Consider the following 24295-nt stretch of genomic DNA (forward strand, 5'->3'; position numbering starts at 1 on the left):
TGATCGGCCGGTTGGCCCTCCAACTTCAATTTCAATTATTGTTATTATTATAATTATAATGTTTGACTTAATTTTTAAAAAATAATGTATCATGACGGCCTTCAGGAGGCGCTAGTGTTTTTTTTAAATTTGATAACCTAACTACTATGTACACTAATATTTACAATAAAAATTTGATAACCTAGATTGGAACTAGCGCCCTAAGCGCTTGTTGGTCCGAGTGCAAGCAACGGACCCTAAACTTTTCTTTACACTCACCAAAGCGTTCATGTAAGGTTTTTATTCCGGCCAGACGGTGGACCTCGGATGTTCTTGTCCTGGGAGGGGTGTTGAGGATCATCCTCAGGAATTTGTTTTGGACCCGTTGAAGTTTGAGGTGGTGGGTTTTAGCGCAGCTCTCCCAGACCGGCATGCCGTATTCGATCACAGGAGGATGATTTGCTTGTAGACAGCAAGCTTATTTTCAGGGACAATGACGACCGGCGGTTGGTCATAGGGGACAGTAGTTTCAGCCTGACATTCCACTTTGTCCCCGTTTTGTCAACCTGCTGCCTGAAAATAAGCTTGCTGTCGAGGGTCAAGCCAAGGTAGTCGGCCTCATTGGCCCATTCCACAGTCGTGCCATTGAGGATGATTTTACAGTCCCCAGGCGGAACAAGTTTAGGGGATTTGGAGTGGGGAAAATGATGACCTGGGTCTTCGCCGCGTTGATACAGATCTTCCAGCTGGTGAGGTACTCTGTCAGGGCATCCAGGCCTCGTTGGAGTTTTGCCACTAGCGCTCTGATCACTCTACCGTTGTAGACGATGGATGTGTCATCTGCGAACAGAGACAGAATGCCGCCTTCTGGAGGTTCTGGCATGTCTGAGGTGAACAGATTGAAAAGCAGGGGCCCGAGGATACTGCCCTGGGGAACGCCTGCGACGATGTTGTGCGCATTGGAACTCGCTCCGCTGATTGAGACCCGGAATGTCCTTGCCGACAGGTAATTGTTGATGATTTTCACCAGGTAGCTGGGAAGATTGTAGCGTTGTAGTTTGTACACCAGGCCATCATGCCATACATTGTCAAATGCCTTCTCGACATCGAGTAAGGCCATGGCGGATGTTTTCGAGACAAACTTGTTCCGTCTGAGGACGTTGGTAACTCGGGTCAGTTGGTGTACAGTTGACCGACCGCGTCGGAAACCAAACTGTTCCTCGAGCAAGATGTTGAGATTTTCGGCAGACTCAAGTAACCGGTGATGAATAGCTTTTCGAATAGCTTGGATAACCCTGAGAGAAGGCTGATGGGTCGATAACCTTTGGGGAGGAAGGATCCTTCCCAGGCTTCCGGATGGGGATGACTTTCGCTGACTTCCAGGACGATGGGAAACTGATTAAAGATCAGCGAGAGGTGCTCAAAGAACGGAGCACTCATGTGTTCGAGCTCGAGATTCAGGATGCTGTCGAAGCCTGGGGCCTTCATGTTCTTCGACGATTTGATATAGGCCGTCAATTCGTCAGTTGAGATCTCCAACTCCTCCGAGAAGTCGTTGGGAATCAAATGGATGTTGTTAGCATGCTCGTTGACGGCTGCTTCGTGTGGACTGACGATGTTCTGCCCAAGATTGTGTGAGCTGACGAAGTGACGACCTATTTCAGCGACCTTCTCTGCAGGAGTTATCAAGCGATCCTTAGAGCCATTATTGTCTAGTGGGATCAAAGGTGGAATGGGCCGAGGCTTGGATTTTAGAATTTTGGTCATTTTCCAGAACGGCTTAGCATAATCTGGGAGAGTGCGGATCTTATTCGAGAAGTCGTTATTTTTGAGGTCCACCATTCTGGCCTTGATAATGTTTGTGATTCGATTGCAGCGTGCCTTAAGCTCAGGCAGTCCAGTACGCTGAAACTGCCTGCGAGTGACATTCCGCAATCGAATCAAATCTTTGGTGAGTGTATCGATGTTTAAGGAGTTGCTTACCTGCCGAGCCGTCGGTACGTGTAGCTCTCGGGCCGCCGTGATCGCCTCCTCGATAGCGCACAGCTGGCGGTCGATTCTTTCCGGCGTCTCCGGACGCACCTCGTAGTCGACGGTGTTATCGACGCACTGCTGGAACCGCTGCCAGTTCACTCGGTGGTAGTTCCGCCGTAACTGCTGGTGCCGATTGACCGAGGAGCCCAGTTCCGCCACCACCGGATAGTGATCCGAACTGAGCTCCTGGTATACAACCGGCTGCGAGACGTGGTCACTCAGGTTTGTTACGTAGAGGTCGAGCGTTGCGTGGGCACCGGACCGACTCAGCCGAGTGGGGGAATCCGGGCTCAGGATCGTGTAGTGGCCTTCCTCCATGTCGTTGCTCCAGATGGTGCCGTTTCGATTGCCGCGACTGTTGCCCCAGGCTTGATGTTTGGCATTCAAGTCGCCGGCAATGATATACTGGCCTTGCCTCCGCGTCAGCTTGACGATGTCCCTCCGAAGGGCAGCCGATGATCCATCGCCGGCTTTGGCTTGCGTTGGACAGTACGCCGCGATGAGCGCGATTGTGCCGACCGAAGTGGTGATTTCGACACCGATGGCCTCGATGACACTGAGCTGGAAGCTTGGAAGCAGACGACAGTTGATGTTGTAGCGAAGAGCGATGGCCACACCACCTCCCCTGGTCGGCCGGTCGAGTCGCACGATGCGGAAGTCCGGGATGTTGATGTTCACCTCCGGTTTTAGGTGCGTTTCGGTGATGAACGCCACGTCTATTTCCTTCTCCTCAAGGAAATCCTTCAGCTCGATTGTTTTACTCTTTAGCGAGCAAGCGTTCCAGTTGACCAGGCCCACCCTAGCAGCCATTTTCAATGATGAACATGCCAAGTGTGAAGACCTGGTCGAATCGGGTTTTGCAGCCGCGCAGTCGAGTGGCGAGCTGCGCGAAGATCGGCATCAGTTGCTCCGGAGTGTACAGCGGGGCAGATTCTTCCGGTGGGACGGCTTCGTTCTCCGACTGCCGACGGAACCCAGGAGGAGGAAGCGGAGGCCATTCGCTGGTGGATGGTGCCGACGATGCTGGAGCTTGGACCGATGCAGCTGCCGCCGCCAGTCGCTTGTGCGGCTGTAGCGGTGGGAGTATTGGAATCACACGACGGGGAGCCGGGATAGCTGGAAAGTTCACCTCGTTGATTACAGGAACACGGTTCTTCTTCGGAATGGTCCTGGTGGAAGCCTTCTTCCGGATTTCCAGGAACTCGGCTCGCTTTGGGCAGCCCTTTGTGGTGGCCCGATGTTTGTCGCCACAGTTGGCGCACTTGGGATCGGCTACATCTATTTTGTCGCACTCGTCAGTCGGATGGGGTTCGCCACACTTGTTGCAGCGCGGCTTCATGCGGCAGTTCCTGGTGCCATGCCCGAAATTGAAGCAGTTGGTGCATTGCGTGACATCGCGGTGCACTGGCCGATATCGCTCCCAGTCAACGACGGTGTAATTTATAACGCCAACCAGCTTCAGGTCCTTCCAGGTAGTGGAGCCGTGCTCCAGATGGATCAGGTAAAGCTGGTCGCGATATTTCCTCGCCTTGTCGTGACGAGCGATCTTGTGGACGGCTACTGGCTTCAGTCCGCAACTTTCAAGCTCTGCTTGGAGCTCTTCCTCCTTCATGTCGTGAAGTCCTCGCAGCAAAGCCTTGAGCGGCTTCGTGCCGGGGTGGTCATGAGTGTAGTACTCATACTTGTGGACCTCGAGGAACTCCACGACGGATTGATGATGGTCCCTGTTGGCCGGCATCACTTTCACGCCCTCGCTGCAGAGCCGAAAAGTACATTTCAGCCCCTTAGCGATCAGCTGGCGAATTTTGGGCGTAAATCCGGCGGATCGCCCTTCACAAACACGGGCGGGCACTTCTCCTTCCGCTCCGGTTGCACCTGCGGCAGCTGCGATTGCTGCTTCTTCCTCTTTTCGGCGGATTGCCGGCGTCATCAAGCGGCAACGGCGAGAACACGTTGCTCTGTAAAGCTGCTTGGAGGTTACCCGCGCCTCCAAGAGCAGTGCGCTTAGGCACTTTTCCAGCGACCGAATCGGCCACCGAGTCTCCCATGACGGGTCCGGGAGAAAATAACGCCAACGCGACAAGCGAAAACGTAAACAGCGAAAGAACGAGAAAAAACACTTCGAAAAAATGCGCGAGCAAAAAACACGTCCGTACGTGTTGCTGTCTCGAACTGGAATGACAAATAGAGAATATTGAATTTACTCAAATTTGGGTTATTGGGCTGAGCAACCTCGGTGAGGTGTTTGCATCTTGCTCTAGTTTTGGGTAATTTTTTTCTGCGATATTCTCATCAGTGCGTATATTGAACTCAAAGTTTGGGTTGATTTATCTGTCCGTGTGGCTTGCCGCTCACCGATTGACACGCTGAGGTGGTAATATATTATAATCACACACTGATGGTAAGTTACTCAAACCCCACAGCAATGACGTTTCCTTACACTCCACAGTGACTTGGGATCAGCGCAACGGGTGTGGAAGGGAAAAGCCCGGGTTTCCCGGTCAATGGAGACTCCTTTACAAGCCGAATTGGAATCGGCTGTTCATCAATTTAAGGGGCCGGACTTTGGGAATCGGAATGACGTGTCTGAGGAGCCAGTCGTCCAGAAAAAAATGACTATACCAGGAAAACTATTTTTGAGGTGGTATAGTATAGAAATAGTTTTTCAACATTCTGCTGCTTCATTTTTGGCAAAGCTCAACACCCAGAATGACTTCCAGTTCGAAAACTGCGAGCAGTACTCGATAATTGTTCTTCAAAGTGCGTGTACATATGTAGTTTCTCAAACAAACGAAAAATTCTTCATATATTTTCGAACAAACATTTTTTTCGTATTTTTTGCCAAAAGGACTCAGAATATATAAAAATCTAATTTTGTTAAAAAATGTAACATTATGCAGTATCTCAAACAAACTTTTCATTTATGAAACTTTTTGTAAAAATTTCAAACACATGGATCGATTTCAATCAAAATTGTAACTTGTCGGTACGGTCTTTGGACATGGGCAGGATGTGGGCAGTTGGGGGATTCTTTAGAAAACAAATAATTCAGTTTAACTTCTGAACCACTTGTCGCGGATTTACCTTTCCAGTCGCGAAAATCGTGGTTCCTTCGAGTGTTGTCGCGAAAATCACGGATTTATATTTAGGCTCTCTCGGTAATCGCAGTTTTCCAAAATTCTAAAATTGTTTGAATAAATTCAAGTCGCTAATGAAGAAGTATATAAGGGTCAGAACTACTTCGGGATCCAAACACGTTATATACGAATAACGTTTCAATTAACGTATGGATGTTTGATGTTATTTGGCAGACCGTCTATTAAACAGACAGATCATATTACAATTCGGGATTGCCGGAACGCCAAATTGTGTTTAGAGCTTAGTCTTTGTTTCCGAAGCATTGACGGTGGTTCCCTTGAATGTTGTTGCAACCATCGTGGATTAGTATTATGTTTAGGGGAACGATAATGAGCGTATATCTTAATCTCCAAGGATTGACGAAATACGCTGGTTTTTTTTGAGCTCGCAATTCGGTTGAGAGATAGAGAGGGTCTCGTTCTTTATCTCTCCGACCATCTTTTGTGCTGTCAATTGTGCCATGCTTGGTCAGCTATTTATTCCAAGCGGTGCTGTCATTTCTTGATCCAAAATTTCTCGTTTCTACAATTGGTCATACGTTTCCTCGTGCCTGCTCAGTCATTTCAGCAATTAAGACTCCCTAAGAAACCACTGTTGTTGGTCGATAGACGATGCAACTCCTTCGATTATGTACTTGTTTATTCATTATAGATCATACCAGAACCACACAACTTAAGGGGAGAGGACAACCTTAGATCCAATTCAGGGACCTTCCCTGAGCAAGGTTACATGTTACAAGCCAACAGTTACGAATTGAAACGAACAATACATTTGAAAAATGGGTGGAACTAGATACCAAACTCAATAAATTGGAAAAAAAAATTTCGATTGGTAAAACTGGCCATAACAGGAACAGGATTTTTTTAGGACCTCTCAGCTAGCATTGTTGAAACAATACAGTGTTGAAGAACCGTAAAGATACATAAGACCTGTGTCGGCGTTTCCGGGCTGCCTGCTCAAGGGGAGGGAGGGCGTGCTTACACCCAAGTAGCACATTTCTATCAAATCTGGTTACAGCAACTAATTTGTGACCAAATTCTGTCACATAGAAGTTTCGGCTACTGATTTGAAACCTCCCTTGATAAAGCCAAGGAGTGCCCAGATAATGGATCTTATGCCTTGATTATTACTCGATAGGCGCAAAAGGCGGTTGGGACGACGATTTAGGCCCACATTTTTCAGAACGCAGATGAACGCAGTGGTAGTGGCCAGAGTCTATTATAGATAGAGTTACGCAAAGAGTGAAGCCAAATCTACCTATTGAACTGTCAAACCATCAACCTATCGAGCAAAGAAAACAAATGCTTGTTGGTAAGGCGGAAGTATTGTTATCGCCTAATGATTATTATGGCGAATTAAAACGCAAGAATTGAAATGTATTGTAGTAGCAACAAGAAACTCACGTGTTTGCACTCTGTAGGTGACTTGGTTATCAAATTAAAAAGCTTTAGAAGTGAACATTTCCGTGAAGTCACTTTAAGGGTTGAACAAAAATGAAAGTTGCAAACACAATAACAAGAGGATCATTCAGAATAAGTGTAAGAAGATCCTCTTTGCGCAACTCTATATAATAGACTCTGGTAGTGGCGTTATCGTTTGCAAGAGCGTTTCTTACGCTTATGAGTCGGCCAATAAACCATGAAATTTTGCTTCTTTTGTAACAGCCCTGCAAATAGGTGGTGTGGAAGGGTCTTGAAAAAAGAGGAGGGAGTATGGGGGAGGGTGTATTTATTAGATATCGACCAACTCAGTGTAAATTTTGTACCCCTTGACCGATTTCCAACCAGTTGGGAACACATATTCTTTGCTATATCTGAAACTCGATTTGGGCAATTGCACAACTTGTGAAAGATTTTGTTTGAAAACTATTTTCATCCGGAAAATGCCACAACCGCCGACGGAATCCCTTTTTGAACCGCGCAGAATTTCACATGTTTTCCATCAAGGGGGCTATATCAATGGTATAAAAATCGTTGTTGAAGCGGGAAATACCTTACCTGGCTCATACTTTACTCCCCGAAGGCGTACCACAGAATTACGAGCCCTAGTTTCGACGAATTCTGGTACATTCGATAGGAAAAACTCAAATCCCGGTGGCGTATCATCAGCTCAACTACACGTAAAAAAATAATGTTATTTATTATTTAGATCTAAATAATAAAAATGAGGTTAGTTGAGATTGCTATCCTGACGATTTAACTCTCGAACGGGTTGGCCGATATGCAAGATTTTTTCCCTAAACGATTCGTTTAGGAATCCGCATGGTTTGTATAAACAAAAAGTTGGCGAATTTACCGGCGAAATGTAAATTGTAGAATACAATTTTGGGTCAGCTGTTGAGGAACACAAACGAACGGAAATTGATCTACACGGAAGAACTAAACTACCCAAAAGTGAGTTTAATTCACCCAACTTCGTACTTCCGTACGGGGAACCTCCTTCCGCATCTTCCCGCATGGCTAAGGAAGGCCTCCCATATGTAGAGGTTGTTTTCAAAATTACAATTCCCCCTTACTATTCTTTTATAATATCTGGCAGACCGATAAAACGTATTTATTTAAATATGGCATCTCATTTCGCCTTGTACTGGACAGACTCTGCCATTTGAAGAAGGCAATGCCCTTTCCTTCGCCTTATAACGAGCAGATTCGTTCTTATAAAAAAGGGTTTTATCAACTCCTTTCGCCTTATACCGGGCAGCAGCATCCTTTTTAAGAAGGCGTTACTCTCCACTTCGCCTTATACTGGACAGACGCGTTCTTAAAGGAGGCATCATCAACTTCTTTCGCCTTATACCGGGCAAATGCATCCATTTAGAGAAGGCGTTACCGCTCCTTTCACCTTATACCGAGAAAACCCGTTCTTTTTAATAAGACACTATCAACTCCTTTCGATTTATGCCGGGCAGATGCATCCGGGCAGACGGTTCTTTTGAAGAAGGAATTATCAACTCCTTTCGCCTTATACCGGGCAGATGCATTCGTTTGAAGTAGGCGTTACTCCTTCCTTGACCTTATACCGGGCAGACGCGTTTTTTAAAGAAGGAATTATCAACTTATTTTGCCTTATACCGGGCAGAAGCATCCAGTTGAGGAAGGCGTTACTCCTCCCTTCGCCTTATACCGGGCAGGCGCGTTCTTTTAAAGAAGGCATTATCAGCTCCTTTCGATTTATGCCGGGCAGATGCAGATGCGTCCAATGCGACGAGCGATGCTACGCGACGCGACTCACGTAAAAGAATAACAATCATTATCAACAGGCTGTCAAATTGCAATGTCGCGTCGCGTCCTATCGCACGTCGCGTTTACTCTGGCTTGCCCCTTATACCGGCCAGAGGCGTTCGTTAAAAAAAGACATTATCAACTCATTTCGCTTTATACTGGGCAGAATAAAGATGTTCGGGTTTTGAAACCCTAAGCCCGGCGGGTTCGGGTTTGAAGAATTAGTACAATATCGGGTTCGGGTCGGGTACGGGTTTGTGAGATGAAAAAATCAGGTACGGGTTTAAGAAATAAAACACTGAATATTCAGTTTTGTTAATTGTGATGCTAGTTCGTTATTTGGGCTTACCTTTTTTTTAAATTGTCTAGTTTGAATTTTTGGGCAAGACTTTAGTGCAAGCTTAATTCTTTATAAGGCAGACGAATCTAAACAATAAATTAACGAAAACAACAATAGGACACAATGTTGACATGGTAATAAACTCAAATGTATGTTTGTTATACATTAAACAGTTCAGAAACATTGAAAAATTGGTGGCAATATGGTTGCCACTGCCCGGCAAGCGGGAAAACAGGCAACAACAAAAATAAATAAAAGATTTTTAAAAATAAGGTTTTATGTAAAACCAGTCAAATCATGGCACGTTACATTTTCTGGTGAAGAGTCCTAGTCAAAAAACGCATTATAAGTGAAAAAAAAAAATTGCGCTTTTGTTCCCAAGAGGGGACCCTTGGAAAAAAAACACAATTCCGTCAAAAATTCAAAAATCAAATATATAGAAAGGCAAAGTTTTTTTCACGCTAATCACGTAATAATCTAACACAGGAGATTCAAAATAATTAATACCAACGGGAAAAAATATATCTTTGTCGTTTTTTTAACGAATTATAACTGAAAATCCTTTTTCCACTCGAAACTTATGATCTGTTCGTAGAAAAACTGTTCTCAAATTGACATTTCAATTTTTGATGGCTCAAATTCATCTGGGATGTTACTAGGAAACAAATAAAGCCACTACATGGGAAATAATAAGTAGAGCTCTTGTTAATAAATAGAAAAAAATATAATTTGTTGGTGGCAATATAGTTGTCACTGCCTTATAAAGGGTTAAACAATTGAATTGTGTCGGGTTTGGGTCTAGTACGGGTTTACGAATGCAAAAATTCATGGGTACGGATCGGGTTTGAAGGATATTTACAAATCGGGTTCGGGTTTGCTAAATGTGAAACCCGAACATCTCTAGGGCAGGCGCATCCATTCAAAGTTGGCATTATCTTTTCCCTTTACCGGGCAGATGCGTTAATTCATAGAAGGGACTACCTCCTTTCTTTTATTTATACCGAGCAAATGTGTCCATTTCAAGAAGACATTGTTCCCTCACATACGGTCATTCATTACCTTCTTTCATTGCATTAAATCACAATCCAAAAGAATTTAGCCCAGCTTGCATGTAATTAAGCTGAAATCCATAAATATTTCAATGATAATTATTCTAACTGAAATCCACCAAATGGCATTCCGTGAAATGTCTTTCGGCAAAAAGGTGCGTTCCGCGAAACGTGTTTCGGAGAGTCGTCGGAATGTCGCACAGTGGCGGGCTCCATACAAATGTCGGACAAAACCTAATATATTCTCTAATCTTCCACCAAAGAGTGATTTTGGGACGCTAAATTCATTTTGAGGTTAGAATTGTTATCCAACATATACTATGCTACTCGAGTACTTCTGAAGGCGCAAGCCTTAGGGTCTGAGCATGAGAATGAGCATAAGCATGATTGACCGCCCACGGTTGCTACTCCGTTATTGCCAGGTCAGCTGCAACTTCACAGAGAATAAACAGATGAAGTTTGGGACTAACATCATCTTCAATGTGTAAGAACTGGTGACCCAAAAATAAGCAATACCAGCGCCTGCCGTGTCCGAATGCAGGTCAATTGAGGAATAGGTAGGAAAATGATGACATGATACTTGCTTTGATAGAAGCCGACGAGTCATCTGCACTTCCACGAGAAATCACTGGGATGTTGGATATATGGGGTAGGTATTGTGGCAGGGTTCGTTTTGGTAAACGGTATCACGGCATATAGCGTGTAGTTTGTTTTAAAACAAAAATAATCGAACGAACGCTAATTATTTTAACTATCGACCGCACTACACAACTGAATGCAAACTAAATTTTCACTTTCTGATTAACTTACTCACCCGCACAAAGCAGAACAAAATTTCGGTGACCGGCTGATCGTTTTGCTTTCCGCACAAAGCAAAACTAAATTTCGACGACCAGCCGATCGCTCTGCTTACTGGAGAAACACGACTGGACAAGAAACAAATTTTCACTTTCCACAGGTTTTCATAGGTTAAACAAAAACAAAATGGAACGCGCACTAGTGAACTGATCCACAAAGCAGAACAACATTTTTCGATTATCGACCGATCGTTCTGCGTGCTAGAGAAAACACGATTATATTTCGATAATCGCGCGTTCGTACACTATGAAAATTTGACACATGATTACTTAACAAAAAAGCAAAATATTTATTCATAAATTTAACTCTATGTAAAAACATTCACTTTAGATATCATTACCAATAGCAAACAAGATACATCCATGAATAAGATCTCTGTTTCTACATATTATATAAGTGATCATAAAGCACGAAGTGTATATATGGAAACTGATTTAAATGTTCGGAAAAGTGTTAAATGATATTTTTGACTAGTAAAACAAACCTGATCACAACAGAAATTCAATAAATCCTAAAAAAAATGATGTTTTATCACTTCAAACTTATGAGATGTAACACATATCAACGTTTTCATACTATACTGACACAACTCAAAAATTTTCGTTTTAGACATTTCCATAGCAATGCACGGAGGAAATCCAGGTCAAAATTCACAATACATCAAAAGCTATGTGTTTTTTTAAATCAATGATTTTTTGATAATTTCTTGTAAATCCATGAATCCGCAGATTTTTTTAGATTTTCTTGCTGAAACACATAACATTTGAGTAGTTCCACTTCCAACAAAAATTTGTGAAACCTCAAAGTGAGCGTGTATGCTGTCGACTTTTGTCAAACTCAGTAAGTGCTCGATCATTCAGCAGTCCGCCAACAACTTATCTCAGAAAACAAAACCAAAGAAATGCTGCCTGGTGGTTCTCTAGTGTGAAAGTCAATCCCCTCTCTCCGCCCAACAATTCGTTGCCTGAACTCCACCAACAACAAAGTCACCGCGCTACCCGGATAAAAATGTACTATTGGTTCAATAGTGTAAACAATTGAATTACCATACCATGTGCGGTATACAATAGGATACATTGTTTCTTGATGGTTGCACAGATTGTATCAACACTGAGGATACAATACATCAACATATTTCTCTAATGTAACAATACTTGCAATTGTTTTTGAAACGTTTTCGTACATAAGATTTATATATTGATAACTTTTGAAACGTTTCTTTACATTGCATATGAACTATATAACAATATTTGCCTCATAGCGCCAAATATGCATTTTTCCCTTTAAATTGCATTGTTGAACAGTAAAGCTGTCACAACTGAGAAATCAAAAATCGTATTGTTTTACTATACAAATACAATACAATCCATTGTATTTTGAACAGTTTTGTTCGGATATTTCAACAATATATTAACCATACACTCTATTGTGTGACGAAAAAAATGTATGGAAAAATCTCAGATTTTGTATAGTTACGATACTTAACAACCCGTACATTCTATTGCGAAAACTTCATTTACATTTGAATATATGGTTCATAACAATTCATTCTAATGTATTTCTTTGGTTTCATTTACAATATAATCTATTGCCAATTTAATGTTATTAATAGTAGTGTTACAATCAATTGAATTGTTATTCTACTGTATTTTTTATTCGGGTAACTACACGCAAAAAGAAAAGCGTTCATAAATCCGTGAACCAACAAGTTCACGGTGTATTTTTTCGTGAACAACAGCCACGGATTCCGGAACACAGTCACGTGGCACCTATGTTTGAGTAGTAGTGAAGAACACTATAGACGCCTCATTCTGACGATCTCTGGTGTGCATGGCTCGTTGATTTCTATTTCTTCCTGTCCGGCGGCGAGCTTCAAAAATATATTCCATTCAAACTAAAGGGTAAAGTTCGGATGAAACCCGTACACTTTTAATTTTCACTTTTTCACATATTTTGACGGGAGGAAAGCAGTTTCGCGTCCGTATTTGGACATAGTTTACTACAATCTCTGAAGGCGCAAGCCTTAGGGTCTGAAGCATTAATAGCGTCAACATTCTGCATTGAAGCAATCAATTTCCAGCTTTGGAGCTGCTAGGAGCAAATCACCACACTAACCACCGGAAAGTAGACCAAAAATAGGTTTCAATATATGATACCAGATCGTTCCGAATCGTTCCCGAAAAAACTTTAGTCAAATTTTCTTTTTCCATACAAATTTGTTCGGGCGACGCTTTACAGCGTTAACTTCAACAAGCCGCCAAAAAATAAATTTGTAAGCTACAATCGTCAAATTTTGGAATTAGTTCATTTAATATATGTGTGAAATTAAAAAAATTCGTTTTTCACGAAACGAACAATTTTTTTTGAGGTTTTGTCCGGGTTTCCGCCATTGTGTGTCGTACCGCGATGTGTTTTTCGGCGAAATAGTATACATCCCCCCTTAACCGACGTGAAAATTTTGTTTTGCAAAAAATCACGATATTTGTTTTCCTTTGTTGGGTATTTCAATTAAATGAAAATTAACTTTAAATTACATTGCATTGAAGCTTCTATTAACGATCTACATGAAAAACTATTCAAAGTACAGTATCCCCCCGCTTATCCGGACCTCGCTAGTCCGACGACTCGTTAGTCCGGATCTCGCTAATTCGGAATTTTCCGGATTAAAAAGTATCAACACCCATTTAAACACATTATGCTGTCAGTTTTCAAATTTGTGCTGTGATTTTGTTTTGGTTCTCTTGTATGGATTTGACAGTCGGATTAACGAGAGAAACCCCGATAGTCCGGCCATACATTTATCGGATCAGCGGGGGTATACTGTACCCTGTCTAAAGGCGATCGTGGGCGTTAGAAGGTTAACTTTTTTTTTTCGATTGGTTGGCTTTAATAACTGTGGATGTGCTTCTTGAAAGCTGTGTCAATGTCCCAATTGAGATGTGATGCCATTTTTGAAAGTGAACAAAAGCTTATTTTTCCACGATCCTATTGGAAAATCGCCAGTTTTTCTACTACATACATATGTTGGTAATTGAGGAAGGATGTAATATAATCATAATCAACATTACAACAATTCCGTATCTTGATACCAATATACAAGTTATCTGTGTCAGAACTTCAATCATGCGTTCCTTCTACAAATTCATAAGACAGCAGACAACAATGATTGTCCCATATGCACTTATCAATAGACAGGCGAGCTTTCATTGCTAGTTCCTCGAAAGATCCGACAGCGCTTAACCACCACAGAAAGCGAACGAACCAAACTTGCGTACCGATTCCTCTTGACCGACCGCCTCCGTACCCAATGCCCACTACTAGCCCACTAAGTGGATACCTAATTCCGTACGCGCACGGTTGCTGCTCCTCTACTCACCGAAAGTGAAAAAGAGAAAGAACGCGCGTGATTTGCTGCACTCACCGCCGCCGCCTGCGTTGCTGTTCCTTTCATAATAAAATAAAAGTGCATTTTTGTTGTCGTTCGACTATCGCGCGCCGCGAGAAAGCAAAGCGCAAAGACGTTGTCGTAGTCGTCGTCGTCGAGGACAACGACAAAGACTACGAGAAATCCGGTGGATGGATGGATAGAGGAAAAAACTGCGCCGCGAGCAGTTCGACTTTTCTATGTGTATAGCGAACGAATCTTTTATTTTTTGCTGCCCGAGTCCGATTTTGATGGTGTGACCAAATCAAATGCATACACCGTGCCATGCCGCGCCACCAACGCGAAACACTTGGCCCGCCTGAGCTGGTATGGGTGGCGATTTGCACATGTAGTGAAGTCAAGTAGTCGGAGCTGAACGAGAGCGAACGGGAACCTGGGGCAGGTTCAGTACCTTGATATTGAAATTGAAAACGACCGACGACGGCGGCGGAGACTCCGACACAGACGACGAATTCCGCCGTTTGTAGGTATTTGATCGTGAAAACCATGAATGTAGAGCTGTAGAGCGATGTATGGTGGTTGTGTACGCCGCCGGTGGTTGATGGTGTGAGAATTGTACAAGCAATGGGAAGCATGAATGGAGAGGTGCAGCAAGAGCGAATGGGTAAAGCTCTCTCTCTGCCTGAAAAAGGGGTTCCATGGATTGAACTTGCGGTGCTGACGGTACGCGTTTCAATGGGTTTATTTGCAAAAAAAATCCGATTGGTTGTGTACAAAACACGACCGTATGTCAGACGTTGGAGGAAGTGCCGTGCCAGATTGCCAATACCCGGAAGCTAGATATCTTTGATTGAATATTTCCAATCCAAATGCTGCTGCTTTTGACGCCATTGTTGAAGATCGTACTTAAGGAAGTGCCCATTTTACGGCCTAAGTATCGAATATTTGCATTGGTCTTTTAAAATTTTACAACAATCTTTTAAACACTAAGTTTTCACAGCTTATCATTGAGTATCCTCATCTGCGTTCCAATCTTTTGCTAGCAACACACTTCTCTTTGTTGTCACATTTCAATAAGTACGTGGCCTTGTCTCTTTCTCGCTGCAAACAAATTAAAAAACAACAAGGCCAGTAAATGTCAAAATTTATGAAGAACGAAAGAGATCTTTCCGTGCAGTGCCCTATGGAAAATACTGATTGGAAATTAATTACTCTGCCTACTCGGTTCGAATTCTGCTTCGATTATACTAACACCATAAAACCCTGATTATACCACCTAGCGGTGTTGGTGCCTTTCTTCAAAAAAAAAAAAAAACAAAACGAATTTATTTAAGTAGGTATTTTTTAGCTTTGGCTTTAGTTTTGGGCATAAAAAATCATATTTTGTCCACAACTTCTGTTGATTTGACTGCAGTTTACTAATCCTCATTTCTTCATTTATTTATTTCCAGGTGAGTACTATCATGAGATATGCTGTTGCGGATTTACAAGAAAAAGGGTAATTATTACATACTAGTTGACATACAAATCTTCATTTATCCACGATTTTCTCGACTTTACTAATGATTTTTGCATGAGGAAATATCATATGAACCCGTCAGAAATCTTAACGAACGTAACTGCTGAAGGAATGAAGAAAATCCATCCAATCGTTTTTTAAATTTTCATTATTATTATGTAGCAGACAATGGGAGTTAGAAGAATATTCAAAACAATCTTAGTATTGTTCTAATCTACAGCATGCATTATTCATCTATTATTTTCTTTCATTAAAACAATAATAGTTATATTTTTAAAGGGTCTTTGACACGGAGCTCAAACCTTTGCATGGGAAATTTAAGGTCACTCCTGACGGAATCCAAGATTAAAAGTGCTCGCGTTTTCGGGGGCACACCACTCGATTCAGAGGCGGCGCACAATTGTCATTTTTGTTGATTCAGCTTTGCTGCGTCGCAGCATGCGTGAAATAATAAAAATGACAGTTGTGCGTTGCTTCCGTATCGAGTGGTGTGTCCCCGAAAACGCGAGGACTTTTGATCTTGGATTCCGTCAGGAGTGACCTTAAAGTACATATCCAGCAGATTTTAGGGCGCTGAACGTCATTATTCAGTGAGTTAGATTGTTTAACGCCTACCATTTTATTGATCATCAAGTAAACATAAAATGGACCGATTTGTACTCCTGAACTCATACTGACAAAAACAATATTTCAATATAAAATATTTATTCCATTTTTATGGAAAAAATTGGAACAGCATTGTGTTTATTAGTTTATTAATAGTTATAAAGTTATAAATGTAATCATTTATTAAAGTAAGAACAAATTTCAAAGAAAAAACCGCATTTCGCACCGTCTGCTGCGTCTCGAGAGACAGAGGCAGAGAGTTTCTATCTTCTTTCCCAGCGTTGCGTTCGTTTATACGCAAAGGGAATTTATCTGTGAAGAAGTTTCTTCTCCATCCATCCATACTCGCCTTCGCATTCCCATTCGAAAACTTTACAATGAAATCAAACCACACACAAAACGATTGCGTGGAGATGCAGAAGCCGGGAGTCAGTAGAAGCGTTTCTAATTGCGTCTTCTATGTACAACGCAAAGTATCACCGACAACACCAACGAAATGCACACCGCGCTCTCACCATCGGCCAAAAGCACTCTCGCTCTTTTTCCTCTCTCCATCTTCCACTGATGTTCGCCGCTGCACACACCACCTCTCCGCACGGCACTGCTCACGCCGCAGGAAGCCTTCGCCGCACCGTCGTGCCGTGCGGCGTATAACGTAGCGTTCGACGATACAAGTCCGTCCGTCGCTTTTAGTATATGTTTGTCCGTCATGCGGTAGAGTTGCGAGTCGTGTTGTCGTGCGTCGTGGCCTCCCATTCTCACTTATAATCAAATCGTATCTCGTATACTAGAAGAAGTGTAGTGAAATCTAATAGTAGCCAGCGTACCCAGCGCAGAAAACTACTTCACGAACGACAATTTGCTGCCAGGAACTGGCGGGCGGTGTGTTACAACAACGGTGTCGACGTTCATTCCCCGCGAGGGCTCTCTAAATCTCTGCTCCACTGCTGCGGGCAGTTCGTTCGTTCGTTCGTTTGTGCGTTAATCAAAGATTCAAGTCGTGATTCTGCTAGTGCGTACACAATAATAATAACAACGACCGCGAGGTGCTAAACAATCTAAATTGTGAGTGACCGACCTCGGACCGCCGAAGGATAGTCGGCTTGAGCGACGAAACGGCGCGCGAGTGATAGCGAAACAATAGAAAGTTTGTTGACAACGTGCGACTCGCGTGGATAAGGGGGCCCTACCAAGGTAAACAAGTTGTGACGGATTAGAATAGTGGAAACTATTGTTCTACGGTGTGGTGCGACGCTGCGGAAGGATAGCAGCTGCCCCACTGGTAACCGACTCTGTCGAAAGAAGTGGAAAGTTATGAAGGAGGAAAGTGTGTGGGAGTAGTGGTGTGAAAGTGGTGCATCCTAGACGAGGGAACTGCAGTCGCTCTAGGATCCGCTAGAACCAATACAGAAGTGAGAAACGCTTCTCCGCTTGGTGAATGCAAAGTTTGTACAACGAGAAGCAGCTACGGAGCACAGGCGGAGGAGTATAGTACAAGAAGCAGAAAAGGAAGAAGAAGATAGATTGAATCGCCAGAAGTGCATTCCGGATGGAAAATAGTGTGCCGTTTGTTGAGGTAGTGGATGCATGTGGTACAATGACCTGCATTTAGTGAGAATTATTATCCCACGAAGTCGCCTAGTGTGAGTGTGTGTAGCAGTGATGCACGGTTGATCAGAGCATTGCAGCCTATATGCGATTATAAATGATTAGGTTTCAAGTTCAGTAGTTACAAGATTGAAGATTCTATTGTGCAATTTTTTTACGAACGTTGATTGGCTGTCGAACAGGAGAGGCACAGCGGAGAACGGGCGGTTAGTGGCAGCGTAAGTGTCGAGGCTTTATATTACTGAGGATAGCGGCTGAATTCATGGATTAGCGGTTCGAAGGAGTCAGCACCGTATCTACACGTGAGGAGCAGCCAGATGTTGTGCAATCGCGCTGGTGCATCGCGCTTTGATTGCGTTTGTACAACCATGGGCGTAGCCAGAGAAGGGCAGGGGGGGGCCGTCGCCCCCCCTAAATGGTGGAAAGATTTAACGGCTACTGAAATGAATTCGCTTAAACATGTGCACTTTACGATCCAATCATATTCAGAAATAGGTTTTTGAAATTCAAAAGATTCCCAAAAAAACTTATAAGGGTATCCAGGATCCATACTATATGAAATTTCAAAACAACTCGAAACATTTCGGGCTCAAGAATTGTCCTAGAAATCCTCTAGGAACTCCCCTAGGAACTTCTAAATTCCTCTGAAAATCGTTTGAAAATCCTTCTCCTGTATGTAACCAACTATTTTCTTTTAGGAAATTCATGTGGAAATTTCTTGAAGATTTCTTTTCTTCCCTTCAAGTTTTACTTCTAGACATTTCTTCGGCTATTCTTCCAGAAAATCTGCGACATTTCCTTCAGGAATGCATTCTAGAGTTCCTCCAAGAATACATACAGAATTTCCTCCCAAAATTCCACTAGAAGTTTCTTCAGTAATTTATGACGGAAATCCTCCGATTTGCTCCATAATTTCATCTGCTAATATATAAGAAATTGCTCCGGGCATTTCTCCAGGAACTCTTCCTTAAATTCCTCCGGGATAGCTTCCAGAACTTTTTCTGGGAATACCTCTATGAATTCAATAGCGAAATCCTCTAGAATTACATTTTGGAATTCTTTCTGCAATTATTTCAGAATATCCTTCAGGAATTCCTCTAGCAATTTCTTTATGAATTTCTCCAAGAATTCGTCCAAGTATTTCCCCGGAAATTCTTCTCTTACTTCAGGAATTTCTCCGGGATTTTTTCCGCGAAATTGTCCTAGAATTCTTTCCGGACTTCACTCGGAATTTACTCCAGAATTTCATTCGGAAATTAATGTTAGAGTTACTCCAGGATATCTTCCAAGAATTCTTCCAGGAATTTCTTCAGAACAAACAAAAAACAGCAATTCATCTGGGAATACTTTCTGGATTTCATCTGGAAATTTCTGCATTAATTCCTCCTCTGATATTTCTCCAGAAATTCCTTCATGAACTTCTCCAATAATTATTTCAGTACTACCTTGTGAGAATTCCTCTGGAAGTGCTTGTGGGAGTTCCTCCGGGAGCTCCCCCAGGAGTTTTTCCAAAAGTTCCTCTAGTAATCTCTCCAGGAACTTCACAGGGGATTCTTTGAGGATATTTGGCAGGAATTTCAAGGAAAATGGGATTTTGGAAGTTCAACTCCGGGTATTCCATCGGCTGTTCCTCTGAAAATTTCTCCGGGAGTTCCACTAGTAGTTCCTCCGGAAATTCATTCAGACTTTCTTTCAGGAGTTCATTAAGGCTTTCTTTGGGAATATATCTACAAATTCCTTCAGAAGTTCCTCGGAAAATTTCTCCGAAAGCTCCTCCGGGAGGTCCTTTAAGAATTCTTCCAGGAGTTTGTCCTGGAATTCATCCAGAAGTTCTTACGAGAGTTCCTCCAGGATTTCCTCCGGAAACTCTTCCTGTAGTTCTTCAATAAATTCATCTAGAAGTTCCTCTGGCAGTTCTTCCGAAAATTCCTCTGATACTTTCTCCGGGAATTCCTACAGAAATTCCTCTGGGAGTTCCTCCGGAAATTACTCAGGAGTTCCTTCTCAAAGGAACTGCCGGTGAAACTCGGAGAAATGCTCATAAAACTGCTGGTAGATCTTCCGGAGGAATTCACGTAGAAACTGCCGGAGGAGCTCCCGTAAGAACTCCCGGAAGAATTTCAGAAGGAACTCCTACAAGAATTCCTAGAGGACCTCCCGGAGGAACTCCCAGAGAAACAATCGGAAAAACTTCGGGAAAAATTTTCCAGCTAAGTTTTTGAAAAAGCCTGAATAGTCTCCTGGAAGAGCTACTGGTGGAACACCCGGAGGAATTTCTAAAGAAAATCCAGGAGAATTTTTAAATGAACCTCCGGAGGAACTGCCAGTGAATCTACCAGAAGACTTCTCGGAAAAAATCTTGGAGAATTTGTCTTATAGACAAATCTCATCTAGCTGAAACCTTTGTAGGGGTATGTAGCAGGACCATCATCATCATCAGAGGACCTCCCGGAGAATTCCTTGAAGAGCTCCCAGATAAATTCTCGGAGGAGCTTCTGGAGGAATTTCTATATAACTCCCGGAAGAATTTTCAGAGAGCCCCGTAGGAACTGCCGATAGAACAACCGGAATAATTCTCGGAGGAAATCCTGGAGGAATTCTTGGAGGATCTGCCGGTTGAACTCCTGGAAGAACTCCTGGAAGAAATTTTCGAAGAAACTCCTGCAGGATGGCCAGAATTCTTTCTGGATTTCTTCTGGAATTAATCTAGGAATTCTTCCAAAAATTCCATTGTTGATTCTATTTTCGGTACAATTTCTGTATAAATTATCGGTGGAATTCCTGGAGAAATTCTTTGAAATGTTTTCAAGAAATTATTCGAAACTTCAACGAAAAATTTATGGAATTTACAGGAAGTTCGAGGATTTTCATGAAATTCTCAGAAATGTTTATTGGCAATTCTGCGGAATTTCCACGGAATATTCTTAGGAGTTCCACGGTGCAATTTTTCAGATTTTTTTTATGAGAAACAGCACGAAAGAATTATCTGAAGAATTCCCTGTAGAACTTATGAAAGAATTCGTGGAGGATTTCTTGGAGTAAATAATGGTGGAATTTTCGGTCAATTCCCGGCGAAATTGATGGTGGAATTCCTGAAGACATTACCGAAGAAATTGCTGGAGGCATTCCTGAAAAATCCGGGCGTGAATGCGTCACGTTTATTGGCATTACATTTTAATAGTACAAAACGCTGGGGTCCTCCTTAGCCGTGCGGTAAGACGCGTGGCTACAAAGCAAGACCATGCTGAGGGTGGCTGGGTTCGATTCCCGGTGCCGGTCTAGGCAATTTTCGGATTGAAAATTGTCTCGACTTCCCTGGGCATAAAAGTATCATCGTGTTAGCCTCATGATATACGAATGCAAAAATGGTAACCTGGCTTAGAAACCTCGCAGTTAATAACTGTGGAAGTGCTTAATGAACACTAAGCTGTGAGGCGGCTCTGTCCCAGTGTGGGGATGTAATGCCAATAAGAAGAAGAAGTACAAAACGCTGACTTCAACGCTGACGCGCAATGCGCTGTTGAGATTCAGCCTTAACTGTTGGTTGTGGATTTGGTTTCAAAGTGTTTGCAGCTTTGAAGGAAAATGTACCAAGCACTAATATTCATGTGTTTTTATAAAACTACTATAAAACTACGATTCAGAAGACCTAACAAATTTGGCCCCCCCCTAATCGAAATCCTGGCTACGCCCATGTGTACAACTGTGCATGCAAGTTTGCTTAGTGATAAGATTTTCCGTTCGCTTTCGCTGAAAGGCGAAGTCTCTGTCCACGTATTTGTCTAAAACTGTTAATTATTGAGTTGCCCCTCTATGGAAACAGTCGTCAAATTAGCACTAAGCTGTCGTGTATCATGTCCCCCGAGCTTGTATCGCGTATTTTTCTAATCTCCGCGCGGCAGTCCTCTGCCAAAATCCACCCAGCAGAAAATTAATGATCAAAACAAAACCTTGCCACTATGCGACTGGTCCACGCTCTCTGTCAATGGCGTCGCCCGTCGCACGTTAATCTTCGATAGATTCTCGAAGAACACCGCACTAGTCGTCGCACAAATGGTGTGGCATTCATGTTTCTAATACTCTCGAGCCACCACCGAAAACCGGTTCCCCCGGAGAAGGAGAAACTGAGGGCAGGAACAGAAAAAAAAATAACATACACAAGTTGTTCCCTCGACTTCGAGACTTTTTGTGTGATTCCATTTCCACTCCCTTCTCTCGAGCCTTGGGCTTAAAGCGCACCACCGTGCCGTCAGTCAAGAAATCTAGATGGAATGTGTTTCGTTCGCTGCTCTAAAAAAGTCAGATCTAAATGAACCACTCGGCCTGAACACATGCGCGCACACACGCGCACAGAACTTTTCAAACTTCTCGAAGCCCTCCCTGCTGCTGACCGAGACACGGGTCGGTCAGAAGAACATCCACTCAGGGATGCCAGGTGTAAAAGTTTGTTTTTGTTTGAAGAATTTTCGTCTCTAAATGGTTTGAATTCAAAATGCTAGGTAAACAGTTGAAATATGTTTGAGAATGAAAAATAATTGTGGCTAAACTATTTCAAATTTATGATGCGCTACATTTACTTGTCATAAGACGAGTTTGTTCTATCCCATTTAGTTCCACCACTTTATTGTACATTTGACAGATACGTATTTCGACCTCAATAGTAAGGTCGTCTTCAATGTTTGATACTGAAGTCTGCACTCAGGACGAGAACTTGTGTAAAAAAATGTTTACGTGATTTTTCTGCTACGTAAGCCAGTACATATTTCCTTTTTTATATCACGTAACATTAAAGTATTAAAAAAAATTAACAGAATTCGATTATTCATTGCCATAAAATAATTACGGACCGCTACCTTGCGATTAAAAGATACCAATTTTGCGAAGAACTTTCCTGAACTGGAGAATGGGTTTCTGAATGTATAATTTTTGTTTGTGTTACGACGGTTTTTTGTTTTGTTTTTTAATTGCTCAATTGCTCAAACTGCTAATTAATAAAACTCGTATGCTATTAACCAATGATAGCCTTCTAATCTTACGAAACCTTTCTCGTACACTATGTGCACCGAAAGGCCATAATTTTTTTTATAGAAGACTCGGAGATTCCAATTGCGGAAGTCTTACGGAGGGTAGAGAAAAGCTAATTATATTAGAAACAATATTTGGAATACAAATTAATATTATATGAGCTCCAAACTGCAAATCATGCTGGATATAAGGCTGTTCCATTAGTTTCAGAAAATTCTAATATTTTGACAGCCCATATAGGAAATGACATTGAGGGGGTTAAACGCAAATAACTGTAAGCGGCAAAAACTGACCTTGAAAAAATAAGGGCAAAACTTTTTTGATGTTTATTCGTTTCATGCAAATTGTATGGGAGTTCAAGAAATTGATAAATTTCTGTCAATTTTACACTTATTATAAATAACATGAATTAAAAACATATCAACATAGTGTCGCTAAGCTTTGAAACCAAAGTATTTTTTGCTATAGTCAACTCAAATTTGAATAACATGTCACTACCAGCCCTCTACTTTTAACCTCCTGAGTTATCAAAGTTGAGTAAGCTAATAAAAATCTCTTTATTCCATGTATTTACGCGCATAAATCCCGCAAATTTGTGTTCGTAACAGGTAGGGAAAAAGTGGGTAAACCCGACATCTTCAAGCATTAGTTCATGAGGTCTCACGACAATATTTTGTGATAAAATGTTTGATTACTAACTAAAACGGGAACAGTAGCTGGTTGAGGGTTCGAATCCCTACAATACACGTGGAGTCTTTTTCGCAAATTTAGTATCAATTTTTCCATTTCATAAGCATGTGTTGACCCGATTTTGACAACCCATGATTTTATCGCGCGATTGATTCCCGTTTTTTGATTATGACACTTGAAAAAAAGAATATTTTAGTTGTTCTTTTTCCTACTTATCATAAGACGAGTTCGTTCAATTCTTTCTAATTCCACCACTTTTGATTGTACCTTGACATATACGTATTAGAGCTGTGCGCCGCCGACGATTTTTAAGCGCCGCCGCCGCCACCATTTTTGACCGGCGTGCCGCTGCAATGTTTTGACCGAGCCGCCGGTGAATTTTAGGCGAACCGGTGAAATAATTTGACCTTGGAGGTTCATATCCTTCGATTTGTTAGAAGAAAAATTCCGTTCAAACCCTTATACGTTTGAAAAATTTCGGCTGCGCCGCTGAAATAACATGTACATCAAACCTCTTTTTACGTCACTTATTGGGAGGATGTAAAACGAATAATGATGAGGAAAGAATTTTGGTTCATATTACTTGTTTTTCACTTAATGTATGGATCTTTGGATTCTTTTAAATATGATACTACGTCAACTAGTTGAACTTTTGTGGTGAATATGTTATCGCTAATATATTTCATTCAAGATAACCCAAGAATTCCCTAAAGTATAGGCCTTATCGTCTATACGCATAACGAAAGATCAGTTAGCTCCTCTTAGTAATCATTTGAATCAAATTGGCTTTTGTTTCATTCCAAGAAATCCAAGAAGTCCTACAATTGGAGTACAGTACAGTAC

The 24295-nt window shown here is 42.2% G+C and overlaps 1 protein-coding gene across 4 annotated transcripts in view; it reads left to right on the forward strand.

The window, feature by feature from the left end:
• The window catches only part of LOC134225898 (ecdysone receptor), a 917337-nt gene that overhangs the window by 654867 nt on the left and 238175 nt on the right, over positions 1-24295 (forward strand). The window contains exon 1 of one of the 4 annotated variants that reach the window (XM_062706327.1): positions 16824-17955. The exons of the other annotated variants lie outside the window; for them this stretch is intronic. The gene's annotated coding sequence lies outside the window, so the exon portion shown is untranslated. Of the gene's footprint in view, positions 1-16823; positions 17956-24295 lie in introns of those variants that run through there. 4 annotated transcript variants of the gene reach the window in all.

The sequence above is a fragment of the Armigeres subalbatus genome, chromosome 3, assembly GCF_024139115.2.
Source record: "Armigeres subalbatus isolate Guangzhou_Male chromosome 3, GZ_Asu_2, whole genome shotgun sequence".
NCBI classification, from domain to species: domain Eukaryota; kingdom Metazoa; phylum Arthropoda; class Insecta; order Diptera; family Culicidae; genus Armigeres; species Armigeres subalbatus.